The following is a 13,635-nucleotide window of genomic DNA, read 5'->3' as shown; positions in this document are numbered from 1 at the left end:
TGCAGATATATATAATGCTATGCATTAAGGGAAGGGCCACTACCCAGACCGGTTTCAACCTTTATTGAGGTCTCGTCAGTGGGAGCCAGACCCTGAGGTAGTGATACTAAGGTGGAAGTAATGGAGAAGTCATATTTACCTATATGAGTTGCCAAAAGATGTCTCACCTTATTATTAAATTACTCTGGATTAGAGAAAGATGTTGCCGAGACCTCAGTAAAGGTCGAAACCGGTCTGGGTAGTGGCCCTTCCCTTAATGCATAGCATTATACATGTCTGCAAGGAGATGTGCTTTGCATTATGGGAGATACTAAGACAACTGATGAGAGCTTAGTCTACCTTTACCATGAGTTGCCTTAGTCCTGAAGATACCTCAGGCACAAACTTTGTTTGCTTACACTTGGATAAAGGATTAAACTAAATTTATTATAGTCTAACCAAGTGAAAAAAACTTCCAACATCTTTCTCTAATCCAGAGTAAATTAATAATAAGGTGAGACACCTTTTGGCAACTTGTATAGGTAAATATGACTTCTCTATTACTTCCTCCTTAGTATCACCACCTCTGGCTTTTTCCCTTAATGCATAGCATTAGTGATTTGCATTATGGGAGATACTAAGACAAGTGATGAGAGCTTAGTCCACCTTTACCGCAAGTTGCCTCAGTCCTGAAGATGCTTCAGGTGCAAACTTTGTTTGCTTACACTTGGATAAAGGATTAAACTAAATTTATTATAGTCTAACCAAGTGAAAAAACTAAACAGTTTTTTTTAAATATTTCTTCCCTTCTCTTCACTTCTTTCTTTATTTCACCTGCCTAAACATTTTATATCTATTTTTTTTTCTTATTTTATTTTCTTTGTTTTACACTTTATATATTATAAAGTGTATATGATAATATATTATCATTACATTTGGTTACATTACAAATACCATATTAAAGTACAGTTGATTCCAGTTAATTGGACCATATCAGGGATAAGCATAATCTGGCCAAATGAAGCAGTTGTCTCAATTACACAAAGTTGCACATGAAGAATTTAAAAGGTATATGTACATATGACAAAATACAAGTTTTTTGTTTATTGAATAGCAAAATTACTAACATGTATGATGAACTTAAACAATTGGCTTTGATTAAAGTAAAATGTTTGCCATAAAAATAATTTAATTTATATACATATTAAAGATGTATGCAGTTAATGATCTTCTAGAAATTGATCCAATGTATCCTGTTAGGTTTTTTTGATTGACTGCAATTGAGCAAAATCAGTGCAGATATTACTGCATGAAATAGATTCATGATCTACTAATAAATTTTCTAACATTCTGGGTAGTCACTTCTTCAAACTCGGGAGTGTCATCCTCATCATTTTCTTGTTCTTCTAATGTCTTCTGCAATTTCTTACATAATTTTATCCTCAAAATCTTCATTTTCATTATAGTATTGAAGACTATCATCAATGATTGCAAACCCTTCATGGCTTCTGATATAGTTTGCATCTAATGAGACATTGTCATTTTCACTTAGGCCATATCTGGATTATCCATGAATAAATGCTTAAAACTTCAGTGAACAAAATAGTTTTGAATGGTCTTGTTGCTTATTCCTCATCAGCTATCAGCCATAAACTGTAATGCTTGTAACATTACAAGCATTTGTCAAGAACCAGTAAAATTTTTATTGATTTCCATTGGTATTTTGTATGTTCCAGCTCATCAGCCAACTCTTAAAAAAAAAATTCAGATGTCATCCACACAGTTTTGTTAGCATGATAGTGACTTGGTCCTTTTTCCCAGTAACTAACAGCTTTCATTTATCAGTTCCTGATAGATTTGAGAAGCATAACACTGTTACACAACCCATTGCTTCCTTTGAAAAATGATAAAATAGCGTCATTTCATCAGCACTAAATTTTTGAATCAAGATTATGTATTTTTTTCTAACACTCCATGTGAAAGAGAATACTGGCTGATCCTAATAAATGACATTGTGTTCCAAATAAATTAATCAAATTCCTGTTGCATTTGCATTTGCATTTTGTTTTTGTTCTTCTAGACTTGTCCCAAAAATCAGCTGCTTAGATTGGGAAGAGCAATGCAGAGTCAAGCCTTACAGGAGGACTTGAATAGATTGCATGAATGGGCAGATAAATGGAACTATCAGTTCAATGTTGCAAAGTGTAAAGTTTTGAAATTTGGTAAGCAGCGATGGGATGCAAAGTATACACTTGGTGGGGAAACTTTGAAGGAGGTAGAGGAGATGAGAGATCTGGGAGTGGTGGTGGACAAGTACTGAAATTCAGTGGAATTAACTAGTGAACCAGTTAATCGGAATCTACTTATTTCAGTAGATTCTGAAATGGTGCTGTCATCTAATGTTTAATAAATAAGACGACAGCAGCATTTTTTCTTCCATTCTGCTCAAGGTTTTTTTCCTTCTGCTGTCTACAGAAATCAAGCTGTGAATTGATACAACTGAAACATAGTAAACTACAGGAAAGACCTATTCTTTACCATCCCATTCTAAACAGTTGCTTTTTTTTTTAAAAGATTCCCCTATGTTAAAATAAGTCTTTTAAAGAATTACTCAGATTATTTTTGTATAATTATTATTACAAACACACACACACACACACACACACATGCATGCGCACATCTCCAGAAATCCAAAATGTATTGCCTCCAATGAATGTAATAAAGCAGTTTTATTTTCAACCAGGAGATTATTATTTACACCTCAGGGGGTCATGAGACTCATCATAGGAGGTCCACCTTTAGATAACACAAAGTCTATTATATCACTCCTTAACCTCCCTATTGGCTGAGGTGGATGAAATAGTGAGAAAAAATTGCACTTCTTATCCATGTTCTTCAATAGGTGTTACAGAATTGTATCCAGATTTAGCTGGACGTCGTGGCCGGTTGGGGGTGTTAAACTTTCATACTCTCTCTCAACTCACTTCTTATCTACTACTTTCATTTGTGACTTCCAGGTATGGCCTCTTGTCCTTGTATCTTTTCATTCTGCCATATAAAAAATCTCCCCAGTATCAACCCAGTAAAAATCTCAACAGCTTAAATGTCTTAATCATATCACACCTTTCGGCCAGACTATTATTACTATTACTATTATTACGGGCAACTCCAGGGAGTCATTAGACTCATCGAGGGAGGCCCCAAATCATATTCATCATAACTATTTGACATTCATACAGTATCTATCATACCTCGCCTTAAACTCATTCACTGTCACAGCATCCACCACAGACTCAGGGAGCGCATTCCACTCATTCACTACTCTAAAAGTAAAGAACCCAGCTCTAACACCTGTACTAACCACACTTTTGCCCAGTTTCCATGGATGTCCCCTAGTCCTCCCACAACCAGCCCTGTTCTCAAAAATATCTTCTGAATTAATTTTATAGAAACCCTTCAGTAATTTGAATGTCTCAATCATATCTCCCCTCCTCCGCCTATCAACCAATTTTTGCAACCCACAAATCCTCAACCTGTTCTCATACGGTTCATTCCACAGACCTGCTATCATCTTGGTCACTCGCCTCTGGATCCTCTCCACCTTCTCCCCATCAAGAAGAAACCTAGGTGACCAAATCTGAGCACAGTAGTCTAGATGGGGTCTTATCAAGGCTCGATACAGAGGAACAATAACCTGCTTGTCTCTGCTTGTCAACGTATTCTTCAGCAACCAAGTGATTTGATGAGCTGTTTTGGTCACTTTTGCAATGTGTCCCCTAAATTTCAATTCCTTATCTACCAACACTCCTAAATCTCGTGCCTCATCAATTTCCTGGAGCAGGGTTCCACCAATGCAGTAAACTGCCGCCAATCTTTTCACCCCAAAACCTTTTCACATTAAACCAATGTTCTGCAGTCTCAATAATTTTTTTGTTATTACTGTTGTAATCTTTCTATAGTAAATTCATCTCCTTCAAATATGGATGACCGTATCTGAACACAGCAATCCATATGTGATCTGATCAAGGATTATGCAATGAAACTACCACTTTCTTTATCACTACTGTCATTGTTTTCCTCAACACTGCAGAAGTTCTTGAGTTGTCGTTACAATCTTTGCAATATTTCCTCTGAACTTCAAATTGCTATCATTCCAAGATTCCTTGTTTCCTCCAGTACCAAGAGAATACACAGGTTTAAATCTGTGGATCCCAAATTTCAAAACTTTACATTTAGCTGTATTAAACTTATATCCTGATTCATTTCCCATCTTTCCAGCTTATTCAACACTATTACTAATAATCCTCAGGCTTCACATCATCTGCAAAGAACTGAATATCTCCATGTAATCCGGTGACTATATTATGACCTAAGGATTGAAAAATAATCATTTCCAGTACGGAATTCTTTAGAACCTCACTTGAAACCTTCCTACCCCTCATTGCTCCGTTATACATTTTTTTTAATATATATATATCAGGGGCGAATATTCCAGGTGTTCTTGGTGCATGGTGCTCATCCAACGAATAGCAGTATCATCAATATTATATTTTTTCATTTACTCTCCTGTTAAAGACTCCCCTAATTGTTTCCAGACTTTGCATGATTCCTAAAAGTAAACACAATATACTAATACTTAATGAAGAGAACACTTTTCGACGCGTAAACATTGATTCACATTCACGTTAATAGTCCAGGTTTGCATTCAAAATACACCACTCAGAAGGTGAGACAGGGTGAGCTCTGAGACAATAGCATCAAGAGGCTGTGATTGGTTATTATGTCAACTAATCCAATTGAACATTGCCATTTGTCATGAGTTACTGTTTTTGTTTTCTGAGTTTCATCTAGAATCTCCTTAGCTCAGTCAGTATAGACAAAGCCCTTTCGTTGGAAAGACCTGGGTTCGATTCCCGTCTGTAATGTGACGAACCTTTATCTGATCTTTTTTGACTAAAGGTGAATTAGCCAGTCTCATACGGAAGTAGGAGGTTTTTTTCACCTGGAAATTGGGTTTTTAGTCCCCCATAACAAGCAAACCGGCCCCGTGAACACACCTGGATTACAGTCATGAATACGTCCCAGCCATATGCTGGTCCTGAGCCTGAAAAAAATTGGGGGTGTTGGGAAAAGCAATGGTGAACTACCCTGTAAAAAATTTCGCCAGGAATACTTTCTGGGCAATACCTACAGAGTCACCTACGGTTGGAAACGACTGAAAGGGAAAATTAGATCAGATCAGAGTTTCATCTGTTTTGCATGCTTGAAGTGTGAACTGATGTGGTAGGAAGTTTTTATATAATTTTCAATAAATATATAACTTTTTTCTCCATATTTACAATGGGGAAACAATATTGTAATCAAAGGAGGTAAGCCTCGTCCTCCTCTTCCAAATTTTACACATTTGAGTAATTCAAGTACTGGAAGATGGTTTAATGTTAAATCTAGTGTCAAATAAGGATGTTCATTAACCCCTCTGTTATTCATTATCTATATGGATCACATTATGAAGGAAAGTGGTATTAAACCTGATATCAAAATTGGAGATGTTAATCTCTGCTTTATGTGGATGATGTTATACTTCTAAATAAATCTGTTGCAAGATTCTCTTACTATATTGAGTAACTGTTGTAATAGATATGGTATGAAAGTCAGCAATAACAAGATATACAATAAAAATATCAACTGCATTGTGAATGGAGAACCTATAGAACAAGTAAAACATTTGAGCTACTTAGGTATGATTTTTAGTGAAAATGGTAAATTAAATATAGAAATAGACAACAGTCAACAAAGCTGGTATGGTAGGAAGTCAACTGAATAAATTTATATGGAATAAGAGAGAAATTTGTCAAAACACTAAATTAGCTGTATACAAGACAGTGTTCAAAACAATTTTAACTTATGAATCTGAGACCTGGGTTAGAAATAAAACACTTGACCAAAGAATAGAGACCGCAGATATGAGAGTCCTGAGAAAGATTAGAGGCATGAACAGATGGCATCAATGGCAATATCATATTAAAAACAAGGATATTAGGAAAGAACTTGACATTTTCAGCATCCAGGAATGCATTAGCAGAGCTAATCTCAGTGGGTGTGGTCACTTAAACAGAATGGGAGAGGAAAGATTAGCAAAACAAGTGTTCTCTGCCTGGTTGGCAGGGAAAAGACCCAGAGGAAGACCAAGATATAGATGGATTGATACAGTAAAAAGTGCCTTAGAAGATAGAAATATAAGATCTGATAATGATGGAGTCTTGACAGGTAACAGGTTGATTTGGAGAAAAATTGTAGATAGGAAGTTAGTAATGATGTAAGTTTTTCATGTAATACTGTCATATCATATTCCTGACACGAACCCTCTTGAGGGTTCGTGTCAGGAATTTGATGATGATGATGAGTAATTCAAATATACCAACCAAGTATAGCATTTTCATTCATTATTGTTTTCTAATATACAATATTTTAAACACACTCTTCGCAGATTTGGTTACAATTAATTGATAAAATTAAAGTATTCCAAGTTATCCTACAATTAATTGCATTAGACCAATTAAGATAAGCACCAATGTCCTCTGCACTCTTAAAACTTCCATACATCGATTAAAAAAAATGCAATCATACGATCTCAAACTGATGTGAATTTTGTAGCACTGTTTGTATAAGCCATGACAGCACACCCAGCCAAAATGGGCACGGGATGCCATATACAAGTAAGTGCGGAGTGAGCAAGAGGAATAGAAGAAAGGAGGAATCTGTTCATGTTTTGCTTGAACAAATGAGATTGTAATCTTTGGAGAAAGGCAGAGTCTGGGAGACTTCCAAAGGACAGTAGATGGAATGAAAGAGGAGGCAGTGAAGTTGGTTCAGTGACTTTAATGATTTTGGAGTAATAATAGTGGCCAATTCAGTAGAGCACTGTCCATGAAATTGTCTGCAGAAGAGGCACAAGACAGCAGCTGAACATCTGTGAGAGAGGGATTGAAGTGGATGTGAAAGAGAGAGGGAGATCACTAATTAGTTGGATTGCCCTCTTCTGGATAGAATTGAGCAATCTTAGGGAGGATTTTGGTGCTCCACCACAAATATGAGAGCAATATTCCATGGCTGGGAAGAGTTGGGCTTTATGTAGAGTTAGCATCTGTGAAGGTGTGAAGCAGTGTCTTGCACAAAAAAGTACACCAAGTTTTTTGGGGCTGCAGAAGCTATAGTTGAAATGTGGTTGTGCCCAGAAACATCAGAGGTGCAAGTCAGTCCAAGAAGAGAAATCTGATCGTGTTTGGATATCTCAGTATTTCTGAAGATAAGGTAAGGGATGCAAGAGATCAGACAAGACTGAGTTTTGGTGGCATTGAAGTTTACAAGGTTGTCCTTGCTCCACTGGGATATAGTTAGGAGATCTGAGTTCAGGTCACTGCTCATGGTGGATCTTGAGGATTTTAATACTTGAGCACTACAAAGGTTTGTCTAATGAGGAGGAGGAATGGAGTGTACTGTCATCAGCAAAACTATGGATAGGATTGGAAGTCTGTGAGAGCAGGTCATTTATATCCAAGAAGAAGATAGTGGGGAAAAGAACAGAACCCTGGGGTACTCCTGCATTGGTGGGGAAATCTGAGGAGAGGAAACTGTCCACCATGACATGTAGTGAGCAGCCAGTGAGAAAGTTCACAATCCAGTTGCAGAGTGTTGAAGGCAGATCATAGGATGGCAGTTTCTTAAGTAGATCCCTGTGCAAACCCAATGAAATGTCAAGGACAACCACATGAGTTTCTCCAAATTTTTCCATGGCTTGAGTTGAGAGGTGGGTGGTGAATGCAAGAAGATCAGCTGTAAATTGCAAGTGGTGGAATCCATACTGTTGGTCACTGATTAGTTGGTATATCGATAGGTCATCAACAACCAACTCCTTTTTTTGGGATGGGCTGAATGAGAGCTTGGTTCCATGTTGTAGAGCAGATACTATATGAATATGATTAATAATAATTTGATAGATTGAAGAGATAATACAGGATAGGTGTTAATTCTGGGGCATGATTTTTTAACACAATGGGTAGGATGCCATCAAAATTAGATGCCTTGTTTGTGTTCAGGTCATTAAGGATTCTTCAGATTTCTTTTTGTCGAAAGACTATGGATGATGTGAAGGGAGCAATTCTTGATAGAGTTGGAGGGAACTTTGTCCAGATCATCAGTGCAGGAATTGGAAGAGAAGAGTGATGCCAGTAAATTGGCCTTATCTTTAGGGTGAGGTGACTACAGTACCATCTGGATGCAAGAATAGTGGAAACCTGGGTTGGCAGCAGTTGCACCCAATTCGGTGGAGGAGGAATCAAAGTCACAGAGGTCTTCCCAGTTGACACCCCTTGTAAAGGACACGAGACCAAACTGGTAGGAGAAGGTTGGCCTTGGCAAAGGACCAGAAAGAGCAACTGCCATTTGGGCAAGAGGTCAGTTTGCAGCATTTGTCCCTTTCAAAGTCTGACTTGGACTTGGTGATTATTCTTTTACAACTGTTGTGAGCTGCAATATATAGACAGAGTGAGCAGCTGGAGTTTTGGTCTTGAGCTATTTGTGGTAAGCAGAGGTTTTTTCTTTTACAGCATTGGCACACTTTTTTGAGAACCAAGGCTTGGATGGTGGCTGAGAATTTGGATTGGAATAAGGAATGAAAGCCTTCATTCCTGTGAGGATGTTTTGTGTTATTCAGTCTGAGCAGGTGTTTGAATTAGAAGACCTGAAGCAGTAGTTGGACCATTGGAAGGAGGAATCAAAGTCACAGAGGTCTTCCTAGTTGGCATCCTTGTAGTGCCCAAGGACACGAGACTGAACTGGTAGGAGAAGGTTGTGCAGTGGCAGAAGAGACTTGTATGAGACATACGCTCTTATATCTGTGAGAAAGCCAATGTCCTATCTAGTCCACCAGCTCAATATCTTAATCCATATGTTGCAATTTAAACTTATCAACGTATCATATAGCACCCTACCAAATGCTTTTGTAAAATCCAGAAAAATACTGATTTCCCTCATCCATTGCTCTTTTTACTTTATTATAAAAGGCAACCAGATTACTAAAATAAGACTGCCTCTTTATAAATGGCATTTATTAAGAGGCATTCTAAATAATATTACCCTTATCCACCCAATTTTGTATAGCATTTATAAGTTTTCCAAAATCTTAACCACAGGAGAAATACAGACAAATACAGTCTATAGTGTGATACTTCTATTCTACTATTATTGTTATGCAATGGCACTGTCTTACTCTCCTTCCATTCCTTAGGAACTAGTCCCATTTTCAAGACTTTCATTAAACAACCAAGTCAGTGGAATGATTGCGTGATCACTTCCTTAGCACACTCCCTTAAAATTCATGCCAAAATCTTATCAAGATGCCTTACTAGCATCTTGAGTGCTCAATATTTGGAATGCATCCTCTTCCTTCACAACTAATCCTTCAGCCTCCCTGTTGTTATAGGAATAAAACCAGTTTTATAAGGGTAAAACATTCTATTAAAGTGATCAATAGACATCTCTACTACATCTTCTGCATTTTGCATCCAACTACTAGATCTCCATCCAGCAAGGTCATTCATCCACAAGCAATCTTTCTCCTTCTACCAGTGCCACGTAGCAAAGGAACTCCTTCGATCTGCTAGTCTTCTTTCATATGGTAATCTTTCTCTCCTTACTACTCACTTGTCTAGCTTAAGCCATATATTCCTCATGCAGTTGTTCTCCATCTCTGTATGAGTTTTACATAGTCTCTTTTTCATATGTAATCTCTGTTTCAAGTATCTCCCTGTGATCTCTCACTTCAAATTCTGTCATCCATTGCACTGTCCCAAGCTGGTTGTTAAGTCTTTTTATAATGCTTTTAATGTGACTCCCACCCAAAAAATGAATGCCTGGACTATGTAAAAAAATATAATTCATAAAAATAGAAAAAAATTCTAAGCCTACTCATGGTATGAATGTACTATAGGTTTACAACAACAAAAAAAAGTTGTAAATCTGCAATACATTAATACTGTGGATAGACTAAAGATTTTTTCATTTTTAATAATTTTATATATATTTTGATTTTTTTAAATTTATTTCTTATGTAATTTGGAAACCCTTCTCTAGGAACCAAACACTGAACTTTTTCAAGCAACTTCATGCTTCCAGTAAGCAAGATGGTGGTCTCACACAAGGCGATGAAATTTATCTCCCACCTAATCATAAACATCTGTGCCATGTCATGAACAACAGCATGTTGGTTGGAGAATGATTTTGCTAACCACTCAGCCAACCTGCCTTATAACTCCACATAAATTCCATCCTTCATTCCTTCCTTTTGTTATTTCTGCACACTTATTCCTGTTCCAAGTCAGAACTACATGGCCACTTCCACCAACTGAAGGAAAGTATGTTCAGTCACAGTCAGATCCTCTTGTACTATAACCAAATCTAAAACTCTTGACCATTGTGTTCACACCACCATTCAACCTGAAACATTTCTCTCTCTCTCAAGAATATCAGAAATGCATTTGCTTTATTACTGAATGTTCTGTCCTCTGCTCAGTTTTATATTGCTATAGTCAAACTAATTTGCCTCAGCATCTCCTGCTCATCACATTCTATATTCCTTGGCCTGTAGCAACATCCTGCTAAATATCCTGCCCAGTCCACCTCTGCCTTATGCCATATACTCTCAAAGTCATTAAAACCATAAGGAACGTTCCACCACATTTACTTTTCCTCTACTGCCAAAATATGCTATGCACTTCAGTTAAGCTGGTCTGGACATCCTCTTCTGTCAGCCAAGTTTTTATCGTCTAATTCCTGACATGTACCCTCAAGGGGTGTACAGGATATGATAGTACATACATCTTCAAGGCCCACTCTTCCTAATTGGGTTGTGGGGGCAACAGCTGCAAGAGGAACTTCCAATGGTCACGATCCTCTGCCACCAAGCTCAGGTGTTCTGGTGGGATTCCCAAACGTGTCCACCCAAGGTTTTGGATATAATCTATCCAGCGAGTCCTTGGCCTTCCACGTGGCCTCCCACCCTCTGGCTTGGCAAAGAGGGCCTCCTGAGGGAGCCTCTCTTGTGGCATTCTGACCAAGTGCCGGTACCAACGTAACTGTGATCTCTCAACACGGAGAAGCAGCGGTTGAGTATTGAGGGTTTCCCGAATTGCAGAACTTCTGACTCTGTCGAGTTTTGTCAGCCCCGCAACCCCTCGAAGGAACCTCATTTCAGCCGCTTGGATTCGTGTCCGCATTCTTTCGGTCATTACCCAACTCTCATGACCATAGGTGAGGATGGGGATATAGACTGTATTGAAGACAGCCAGCTTTGCCTTCTGGCTTAACTCCCGCTTCAGTACTACCGAACGGCCAAGCTCCCGCAATATTGAGCTTGCTAAGCCAATTCGAGTATCTAGCTCTACGGCCCATTTTCCATCATTCGTGAATATGGACCCAAGGTATTTAAACTTCTCCACCTGCCTCATTGGGACTCCACTTACATTTAGAGTGCACTGGGATGGTTGTCTTGAGACCACAAATGTTTCAGTTTTGGCCACACTGATCTTCATTCCGGCATCTGCACAAACAGCTACAAACCTATCCAGGGTCTGCTGGAGGTCATCTGTGGAAGAGCTAAGCAGAACTAGGTCATCTGCAGAAAACAGACTTCCAATGCTACATTGTCCAATTCTGACACACTCACTCCCTCGGCTGTGCCTATCAATCCAGTCCATAAATATTATGAAAAGGAGGGGTGACAGAACACACCCTTGGCGGAGGCCAATGGAGACTGTGAAAGGTTCAGACTTTGTGCTGTTTACCCTGACACAAAACTCTGGGCATTCATACAGGGACTTGATGGCAGCTAATAGTTGACCATCCACTCCATACTCCTGTACTACTTGCCAAAGCTTATTCCGAGGAACCCGGTCATATGCCTTCTCCAAGTCCACAAAACATATGTAGACATTCTTGGCATATTCCCAAGATTTCTCAAAGACTTGCCTTAAAGTGAAGATTTGATCAGTTGTGCTTCTACCAGGACGAAAGCCACATTGTTCTTCCTGGAACTTTGACTCAACTATGGTCCTGCACCGTCTTTCCAAGCACTTAGCATACACTTTCCCAGGCAGGCTGAGCAGAGAGATGCCACGATAGTTACTGCAATCCTTCTGGTCTCCTTTCTTAAAGACTGGTATTATTATGCCTGTTTGCCATTGCTTTGGTGCTCGCCCAGATATCCAAGCAGCCTGACACATTCAAGTCAGCTAGAGAACACCGTCTCGATTTAAGGCTTTTAGCATTTCGGGCCGAATTTCATTATCGCCAGCAGCCTTGCTCGATTTTATTGCTAAATGGACCTCTTCTGCTGTGAGACTAGTTATTGCCCCGATCTGCACCTCTTGGATGTCCACAACTGGTGGGCCACGGGTTGAGAAGGCTCTCAAAGTATTCCCTCCATCTGTGGAGGATATCCTTCTCGGTTGTTAAAAATGCACCATCAGAGGCCTTAATTGCTCTTGCTGTGCACGATTTCCTCCATCGAAGGCGGTGGATAGTCTGCCACAATACTTTGTTTGCATTTGCATAGGATGAGTCTAATCTTTCTCCAAAGGATTCCCAAGCCTTTTGCTTTGCTGTATTTACTGCCTTAGCAACAGCTTTTCATGCCTCAGCATACCGGAAATGCATCTCAGGTGACCTGACTCTAAGCCATGTTAGATAGGACTCCTTTTTTGATAGTACTACATAAAAAAAACTTACATCGTTACTAACTTCCTATCTAAAATTTTCCTCCAATCAATCTGTTACCTGTCAAGACTCCAACATTATCATATCTTATATTTCTATCTTCTAAGTCATTTTAATGTACCAATCCACCTATACCTTGGTTCTCCCCAGGGTTTTTTTTTTCCTCAACTATTTGTCATAAAGTGAAAATCTGATCCTGAGAGCCTCTATCTGGCCAGATTCCAGCTTGTTCTTCACAAACTTCCATTACCAGGAACACTCAGTAGAGAAATACCTCTGTAATTTTTACATGCAGTTTTATTTCCCTTTTTATATATGTGGGTACTACGAGAGCTCTACTCCAATCATCTAAAATTCGTCCCTCTGTCCAGGCCTTCTGTGAACTATGTGCGGCCACTGTAAGACTTATAACTCCATACCTGAGCATTTCTGGTTAAATATCATGTACACCAGCTGCCTTTCCACATTTTAAGCTTTTGATGGCTTTTTCTAGTTCAAGTAGGGATATGTACTGATTGCATGCCTGTTGAGTGTTTTTTACCATATTGATTGTTTTATTTAGCAATTTTTTGACGTAATTACTCCATATATATTAAGGATATCTTTTTCTCCAGTTTTCATGTCACCTTTATCATATGTAATTCCTTTTACAGCACTCTTCCCTCCATTTCCTCAGAAATGTGGGAAAGAGTGCTGTCTTCAACAACCTCCAGAATATTTTGCCACTTCTTGATATTTATTTTCTGTGTTTTTCCCATGACTTTTGTTTAGCTAGTTTTACAGTATTTTGCCTTTTTTTTTTATTTATTATTATTATTATTTTTTTTTACATTTGTCTCTGTATTCTTTAAGAGCACAAGCTGACTTACTTACCAGGAACTTTTG

The 13,635-nt window shown here is 38.5% G+C and overlaps 1 protein-coding gene across 4 annotated transcripts in view; it reads left to right on the top strand.

Moving 5' to 3' along the window:
- The window catches only part of LOC150108164 (CDK5 and ABL1 enzyme substrate 2), a 272,612-nt gene that overhangs the window by 39,486 nt on the left and 219,491 nt on the right, over positions 1-13,635 (top strand). The window lies entirely within an intron of this gene.

This window comes from Typopeltis vanoorti, chromosome 3, assembly GCF_054136105.1.
Source record: "Typopeltis vanoorti isolate ZY-2024b chromosome 3, IOZ_Tvanoo_1.0, whole genome shotgun sequence".
In the NCBI taxonomy this organism is placed as follows: domain Eukaryota; kingdom Metazoa; phylum Arthropoda; class Arachnida; order Uropygi; family Thelyphonidae; genus Typopeltis; species Typopeltis vanoorti.
Note: the sequence above shows the minus strand (reverse complement) of the source record. Positions and strands in the feature narration are given on the sequence as shown.